The sequence below is a fragment of the Nycticebus coucang genome, chromosome 9 (assembly GCF_027406575.1).
Source record: "Nycticebus coucang isolate mNycCou1 chromosome 9, mNycCou1.pri, whole genome shotgun sequence".
Classification (NCBI taxonomy): domain Eukaryota; kingdom Metazoa; phylum Chordata; class Mammalia; order Primates; family Lorisidae; genus Nycticebus; species Nycticebus coucang.
In genome coordinates, this window is record NC_069788.1 from 99,005,903 (window position 1) to 99,015,294 (window position 9,392).

Consider the following 9,392-nt stretch of genomic DNA (forward strand, 5'->3'; position numbering starts at 1 on the left):
CTCAGGAGTTGGAGACCAGCCTGAATAAGAGCGAGACCCCCATCTCTACTAAAAATAGAAAAGTTAGCTGCTCATGGTCACATATGCCTGTAGGCCCAGCTCCTTGGGAGGCCGAAGAAAAGGGATGGTTTCAGCTCAAGAGTTTGAGGTTGCTGTGAACTAGGATGCCATGGTACTCTACCCCAGGGCACAGAGTGAGACTCTGCCTCAAAAAAAAAGACAACTTAAGTGGACAGTAGCCTAGATGTTCTGAAGGCCTTCCCTAAATCAGAAATAAATTTTTCCTATGTGAAGTCTTTGACCTATGAGTATTACTTGTTACTACAGCATAACTAGGTGCCACTTGACTGATGCCATTTGATTAAAACAACACCATGGTCATGTTAGGTGTAAGAAAAAGAAGTTAAAAGTGTAATGAGCCACTCAAAATACCTGGCCAATTAATCACAGAAACATAATCAGATCCAGTTTTCCTGATTTTATTTCCTATTAAAATATCCTGTTTCTTATCTCTTACCATGTTGATTCATGCTTTATAAAAGAAAAATTTATACAGAATAATAAAGACAATTCATCATAGATAGGCCACAGGTGATGGCCAAACATCAATATATCTGAAAATGAGCTATTTAATTCATTAATTTCTCTGGAGATCTCTATGAGTCCCTACCTAGTACCTATCTCTTTAATTTTCTCACACACACACAAAAAAAATCTAATATTTTGAGCTGAGTTTAGCAATTCACCCCTAGACTTCAGGCGTCACATAAAACATTTCTGAAATAGAAAAAAATGATAATAGTCTGCAAAGAACTCACTTTCCTTTTCTATAAGTTTGACAAATGCACTGTTAACATGTTGTTGAGTGTTACATTTGGGGGCTGAGACTCACAGTCTGCAAGGAAACCAGGCAGAGACACAGAAAAGAATCAATGTGACTATCACTCCGTCCCCTCCATCCTAATTCTGGGGGGAATCTGACGTTAGCACTGCAAACAATGAAGGAAAACTTTCTATCACCTCTTTCAATTCTTGGCTCGAACTCTAGTCCAGTTCATCCTTTTAATATGTGTCTTTTAAGCACATGCATTTGGTAAGTGCTAAACAAGCTCTCTCTTGCCACTGTGTTACGGCCTTTTATTCTGTCACTGGCAATTACGCAACTCTAATTGACTAACATTTGACATCTTTCTTCCTGGCAGTAGATTTATTTTTCGCTTCTTTCTTCCTGAATACATGATAAATTCCCCAAATTTCAGTCATTTATGAGTTGCCTTTACAATTTTTGCCATATGCATTTACTAGATTTTTAAAATTTTAATTTGTAATTTAGACACATTGTTCTCTGGGATTTTTTTTTTGCTTTGTTTGTTTCTTATTTGGGACAGTCTCACTTTGCTGCCCTTGGTAGAGTGCCATGGCCTCATAGCTGACAGCAACCTCAGACACTTTGGCTTGAGAGATCCTCTTGCCTCAGCATTCAAGTAGCTGGGACTATAGGTGCCTGCCACAACCTCCGACTATTTTCTAGAGACAGGGGGTCTCCCTTTGGCTCAGGCTGGTCTTGAACTCCTGACCTTAAGTGATCCACCCACCTCAGTCTCCTAGACTGCTAAGATTACAAGTGTGAGCGCCTGTGCCTGGCCGGTTTTCTGTTTTTCTTTTTTTTTTTTTTTTCTTTTTCTTTAATAAAACGTTATTACACAGTTGTTTCCTCTTTGGTGTGCTGGTTACTTTTTCTCTTAATGCACAAAACAAAAGTACATATAACCATGGAAGTAAGATGCATTTGTTCCAATACCATTTACACTTCCCTTGAATACCGTAGGTGGTCTCACACACTGGGAGCATTGATGTGCAACACATAACAAGGTGTCATTTACACAGCAGGCATTTGAAAGGCTACTCATGTTTATTTAGAGTTTGTAAACTTTCAAGACTTAGTTCTTTAAAATGTCTATCTACATTGATTGCAGTTGTTTTTAAGGTAAAATTCTTTTACAAATTATAAGATTTTTATGTCAATGATAGTCATTGACTATCATTGTCTGAAATATGAAGTCACTTACGTATTTGCCAAGTAAAACCACATAATAGCAGACTTTAATGTTGGACCAAAAATATGTATACAGCCTTATACACCCATGTTCACAGCAGCATCCTTTCTTTGCAACAGCCAGAAGTGTGGGGGGAGGGGGCGACCAAACATCCATCAATGGATTATTGGATAAGCAAATGTGGTATATATAAACAATGTAATATTACCCAGCCTTTAAAAAGGAATGAAATTCTGATACATGCTATCACATGATTGAAACTTGATTCCATTATGCTAAGTGAAATAAGCCACACAAAGGGACAATTCATAGAGGTATCCAGAATAGCAGAATTCATAGAGCTAGAAAGTCTAACCATAGTTACCAGAATTCATAGAGCTAGAAAGTCTAACCATAGTTAACCAAAGTGATTGTTCCTGGTTACAGAATTTCAGTTTGGAATAGTGAAAATGTCTTAGACATAAATATGGTAAATGTTGTACAACAACATGAATTTACTTTATATAACTGAACTATATACTTAAATGACTAAACATGGTAAATTTTATGTTGTCTATATTTTACTTCAATAAAAATAAAATTAAATATATGTCTCTCTATATATGTGTCTATATGTTGTCTATAGTTTACTACAATAAAAAATAAAATTAAATAAATATTTTTAATTAAATTAAATATTAATTACTACCACACTACATATGTTGGATGTCAATGACCTTCAATTTACAGCTAATAAACAAACAATAAATGTGCTTCCTTTCATGGCAATGTATAACTGATTTTAATCAATCACAGCTTATAATGATAATTTTTATTTACCCCCAACCTAATTGATATATTCTTCCCTCACTTCCCCTGAACACTATATTGAAATATAGTGTTTACCTATTTGATAATAGGTAAATCAGTTTTAAGGAATCATTATCTATAACTAAAGGAATCATCTATAACTAATTTTTTTTTTAATTTGAAGAAGTCATAAATACCATTTATTACCTTGGTATATCACCCTGGTCTTGTTGCTGTTCCTTCACATTTAATTGGCTTTCCATCCTCTCTCCTCCCAGAGTCTGGCTGCACTATGCATCCTTCAACTGCTACCCTGCAACAGCAACACACTTAATCCACATCCCCAACACCCTGCTTTCACAGGGTCAAAGTTCTGGTCCACGAAGCCCTCCCTATGAAGAGTTCAGTGCTTGCGAAAGAATTTGTAGTAAACCAGGCCCCCCAGGATGGCCAATTCCAGTAAGATGACCATGGAGAGCAGCAGCTTGTTGGTCGTCACTTTTCTGGACATTGAACGGAGAATCCTTTGACTTTTGCTCAAGTTTCACTTGTGTTTACCAGCCTACTCTTGGTACGTTCCAACTGCTCTCGTTGTTCTCCCAGCTCTTCTATGATTTCTGAGCCAATCTGGTCAGTCTCCATGGCAATCTGATGAGAACGCTCAATACTCTGGGTGGTTCGGTTCAGACTTTCAGTGCCTTGCAGAAGCAATGCTCTTTGAGAGGGCAGCTGATTCATATGCTCATTCTCTACTGTGTATGTGCCATATTTCATGTCTCCTCGTCCTCCAGGTGTGGTTGTCAAAGGTGTGCTTCTCACTTCCCGATGGAGTTTGACAAGGTCCTTCTGGTAGTTTCGGAGCTTAGACATCATAGGGTTACGAAAGGACAGAGGTGCATAACGTCGTTCCTCCTCCATCTCCGCCAGCGTTTCATTTGCTTCCTGTTGCTTTTCATCAAAATCTCTGCTCAACTTCTTCTCTTCGGTCCCTGCCGTCCCCAGCAGCCGCTCGGGCACCCCTCGTAGGTCTTCCTGGAGACCGCGGAAGATCTCGTGCAGCTTCTCGAAATGCTCGGAGGAGGCGGCAGAGGTGGCCATGGCGCAGGCGGCGCTCGAGCAGTGGCCGCGGAGATTCTGGGCGCTGGGCCCGCTCCTCGCGCTGGGGCCGCCCAGCCCCGCAGCCATCACGGCGACCGCCGCGCCCCGGCCGCCCCGAATATCTATAACTAAATTTTTAATACTCTGTTACCGAAGTCTTTGCATTCAGATTCATTATCTATAACTACATTTTTTAACACTCTGTTACTGAAGTCTTTACATTCAGGTTCTACATCTATCCATCACTCAACAAAGTGTCTTTATCCTTGTTGTGAGATGAAAACATGCTTGGTGTCATATCTCTTGAAACTTAAGCTTCTTGATTTAAAGCAGAGACTATACACTTACATAAAGAGAACCCATCCTTGGTCTAAAACAAGGGTCCACCACCCATAAACTACATAGCTTTCCTCTTGCTGAGTTGCTGGCTATTATCTACATTCAGTGACTTCATATCCAGGAATCTGTTTGCTTTATCAGAATCCATATGTACTGGACATAGATTGCTAATTTCTTCTTAGAATTTATTTTCCCTCTCGAAATATAACCCAGGTTTCCCATTGGATATCCAACCCCATCTCCCAATGCTCACTTATCTCCATTCAGTTTAGTTCGTGTGTGAAAATCTCACCCCATGATCTAGGGAGGGGGGACATGTTACTACAGCTGGTTAATAAGCATGTTCCATCCTCCTGTCTACTGTACTTGTTCCAATGGACTGTATTCATTTCATAGATTAAGTTAGTTAATTCAACAAGTTAGTTTAATGAAGTTAAATTGCAAACAAAAAAAAATGTTGAACTAACTGACTGAATCAGAATTTGGGGAACGAAGAACATGGACATACCTGAGTTATTAGAATGTCTAATAGTCATCTGGAACCTGTGCCTCTCTTTTTCTTGAAACACTTTGCCACTTTTAAATTAATTTCATAATTCTTCCACCTCAGTCTTTCCATCATTAAAAAAAAAATAAAAAACCTAATCTCGATCCTGCCAATACCTATACTAACTACCATACTCTTCAAGTTTAATCAGAGTTCAGGTCTTAGTCTGGCTTGGACTAGAAATTTCCCCATAGGAATCTTCCCTAAAGACATTTTAAAACATTGAAACTTGGTAAAAACAGAAATTTAAAGGGGCATTTAGTAATCATTTCTCTTGGCTATGGAGTCTAAAATGTATCTGTAGGGGTGCAGTTAGGAATTTAGAGGATTCTTTAAATCCCAATTTTGTGAAAAGAATTTCAGAATTAGAGCAGAAAAAGGCAAAACACAAATAGAAGGACAAAGACAATTCAAATTACCATGGATTGTTTTAACAGAAAGAAAAGAGAGAAAAAACATAATAGTTTTTAAGGACTGTAGCAAAAGAGTGGATGTAATTATTAATCAAATAGAACTGGTCAATCTAGACAGTCTGGATTCCAGCTTCCTATGAACCATAACTTAGCAGTCACGTGGGTGGCTTTTCCCAGCCTGTGTGTTAGAACTGTAGATGTTTCCTCCGGATTGTGTCCCGGTGGTCGGCTTGTTGGAGGTCTTTTTTTTTTGTCTCCATTCAGTACACTTTTTGACTCACTTTCCACTTTCCTGGTTGGTTCATTCACTCTAATTATGATTACCTGATTAAGAGTGGAGGCGATGCTTCCAAACCACTAGTCCAAGCATTCTCATTAGGCAAGAAACCCTGCCATTTGTCTAATTTAAATTAAAAGGTGTATTTTACACAGAACAAACTAAAGCAGCCAGCCACAGAAATTCCTTTTAACCGATGCATGTACTTCTCTTTGGTATGCAGTATGATCTTTTAAGCAAAAGGCAGTTATAATGAGAGTTAAATGGTCCTCTAGTTTTGCGTATGAAAGTCAGATTTAGAAGGTGTTAGGTTTTTGCAGACTCACTGAATTCCTGTTTAAACATTTCAATGGTTAATCATAAAGTAGCTTCAAAATGTACTCCATTTTGGAAATATTACATAATTACAGAGCATTTTTTTTATTTTAAAATGTCTTAGAAAACAAAGCATGGTAAGCAGGCCATGAATTTAATTCTATGGCCTCATTTTCAAAAAGACTGATTAGTAATTGAACGACCGTGTCACGAAAGATGGAAGCTAGAAAAGTTATTAATGTATTTTTTCAAATGACTTTTCAGTATTGATATTGGAATATAATGCTGAGGTTGGCAAAGTTTAAAAGAGAACACTGAAAACAGCAGAGATCCATAGGGAGTCCGTTCTGGACTCAATTCCTATCCCAGATATCAGTATGTTGAAGGATGCAGGGACTTTAGCTATTCCTCTGCCGTGGCCCAGGAATAGCTAAAGTGGAAATGAGTGACTAGCATTTTTCCATGCAGTGATGCTGAGGTTCAAGCTCTCAGCTAAATCACCTGCATGCTAGAGTGGCCAAATTGAGCTTTCTTTCTCCAGTTTCACAGGAGGCGCCTCCAAAGTGGCAAAGCTGCAGATGATTACGCATTAATGCTCCAAGTACCTACTCGCCACATTTCATCAGGGGGACATCCTAATTGTTTGGATTGACACACTGAGCTTCATTTTTAAAAATACTTTCTGACTTAATGCTAATACACAGCACTTGAGTAATAACGTAGGAATAGCATTCTTTTCTTTTAATGGAAAAATGGAAAGACTGATCATGCACTATTGAATCAACTCCATTTAGGACCTCAAAAAGCAGAATGTCAACTCTCTGCCTCTGAGTAGCACAACAGTCATATAATGATGGATCTGGGCAGTTTAATTTCTGCATGTATTTCTGCATCAAGCACTTTGCTGTTTGCATGAAAAGGGTGTTTCTTCCTATTTCCAGCTGAATTTCTGATTTGGGGAAGGGTGAGCCTTGTTTCACTGATTTATCCCACATGGGAACATACACATGCAGGTAAATTTCATTAGTTATTTTTCCTGCAGCTCTTTTTGTGTTTATCTCTCTTGCTTTCCTGTTACTAATGAGTCTGTTGGTCTTTTCTTTTTGCATAAATTGACTTAGAATATCTTTTAACAATAAAAATGAAGTTATATCCCTTAGAAAAAGAAGAGCACTTGGTTGGCTATTGTACCAGGGACCTGAAAATGGAAGAATAATGGGGTCAGGATGTGCCTTTTGTACAATGTTGCTTCTGCTGGGAAAAGCTTCCTCTGAATTATGCCTATGGCAGACTCTTACTTTTTCAGGAATCAATTTCAACATTTCCTCCTCCATGAAGCCCTCCATCACTCCCCTGTCACCATAATTTCTCCTGTGACTTCATTGTTGCTTCTGTACTAATTTCTCAACCATAAGCATTATCACATGTTCCAGTCATTCTCTACTCAGTGCACTTCTCCACTGGACATTGACCACTACAATCCCTACTGTATCACACCATCTTGATAAATCTGTAAATGAATAATTTCACCTGTAAATGCAGAATTAAAATGAACAATTCGTAACGAATCACTAAGATATGGGAAATAATAACAATTCAATTGTTTCCTAAGATTATTTCATGGGAAATTGTTTTTTCAGATACGATGTGAAAAGTAATCTGGGCATTGAACCCTTAGGGTCTAGATTTAATAACCGGCAATAATAATAATAGAAAACTTTGTGTTTGCCACAAGTTATCCTTACTTGCCATGATCTAAAACAAAGTTGATTTCTTCAAAAAAAAAAAAAAATCATAATAACAAAACTCCCAACATTCTTGGATGGCCCATGAACTAGGAGTATTTTCTAAGGAGATCTCAGAAATGCTCACCTTTCCTCCCATAATGAGATCTTTGAGGCAACATCAAGAGCATCTGAATCCTTTAAATACTGATATTAGCAGAGTCATGTGACATTCCAGCTAGGTCAGCGTGGGAAGGTTTTGTCCCACAAGTTGCCAGAGCTTTACCTCTTCTATTTGTGTCGCTGTTGTCTGTCTTGGAAACCAGTGTCCACATAATGAAAGATTAATGAGATCGTCTTCAGCCCTGCTTTCAGCAATCACATTTCTCTCTCATTATTCTGCTTCCTCAGCCCTGACAGTTAGCCTCTCCTTACACTGCTGTCTGATATTACAAATTGTCCTGGGTAATTTCCCCAAGCCAAAATAAGAGATTTAGAAGCACCAGGGAATTCTGGAAATCTATCCTGCTCTGCACAAAATGCTTCCTGTCCAGGCTTAACTGCTCGAGGGAGAGAAGAAATGTGTCTATGTCAGGGTGGTGGGGCCATGACAAATAATAGAATCACAAGACCCATGGAAGGAAAAAGAGTTTGGTTTTATTGTAAGAATTACTATCTCGACACCCTATAACTAATATAAGTTGGAAAATTTCTTAAACATTACTTTACTTACCTACCTTACTATGACAAGATTAGTTTCAGCAGTCTGGCTATCGAAAATTATTTGCTTGGACTAAAAAAAAAAAGCAGGAGTGGGGGCAGGATTTTAGCTGGTAATTGATACTCCTAACCTTGGTGGTAAAGAAGTTTTTGTTTTAAAAAAAAAAGGCTAAGGTGTGGGTGGGAATTAGCAGATTTAAGTCAGTGTAACATATACACAGTGCATTCATTATGTACAGGAACTTTAAGGATCCTGTATCCTCATCAAATGCCAGAGAAAGCAGATTTATAAGACAGATTGGTTATATGCCTATGGGAACTGCTTATTAAATTTCTCCCTCTACCCTCAGCACGCGCCTAGTATTTCTAGTATCACATAGATGCAGTTTTTGTTAAACTTTGTATGGGGATCAACTTGTTTCGTCAGATTTTTTCTGTGTGCTTAGGAAACTGAACCTCTGCTTTGCACTGGGATCTGGAGCCAGAAGACATGGAATCTTAACTCCTCAGTTCTGACACTTCATCACCTTTGGGAAAGTCACTTAGCCTCTTTGAGACATAGTGTTCTTACTGGCTCAGAGGAGATAATATACGAGAAAGCACTTTAGAAAGTATTAATAAAAAGGCATTATACCTTTGTCAGTTGCTACTGTCATTGAAAATTTATAGTCTTTTTAGAATCTCTGTCTTCAAAACTCAGAATATTTTGGAATTTTTAGAAAGTGATTCCGTACATAAGTCAATTAGTAGATTCAATTGGACCTGAGATAGCAAGTCATAATCAGACACGTTAATATTTCTACAGAAAAATAGACAAATAGTTTCACTAAGTGGGGTGACCATTTAGGATGGGATTTCCTCCCAAATGAATCATAAAAATTTTCCATCTCGATAGCTTTTTCAAATTTAGGAATTGGAGATGAGAAATTTTCAATCTGTATTCTTGTGACTTCAATATTAAATGTCATTTCTTTTTGGGATGTCCCTGAGAACTCCATTTTTAAGAACATTTATTAAACGTCTTGATGGCTGTGTGAGACCTGCTTATCATATTGTATAAACAATGAGGGGGCAAAGAAAGAGAGAGGGGAAACTGGACTTCAAATGTTTTCA

The 9,392-nt window shown here is 38.1% G+C and overlaps 1 pseudogene; it reads right to left on the reverse strand.

Annotated features, from left to right (window-relative positions):
- Window positions 1-3,027: 3,027 nt before the first annotated feature.
- LOC128594035 (vesicle transport through interaction with t-SNAREs homolog 1B-like) lies at window positions 3,028-4,031 on the reverse strand (annotated as a pseudogene).
- Window positions 4,032-9,392: the final 5,361 nt, after the last annotated feature.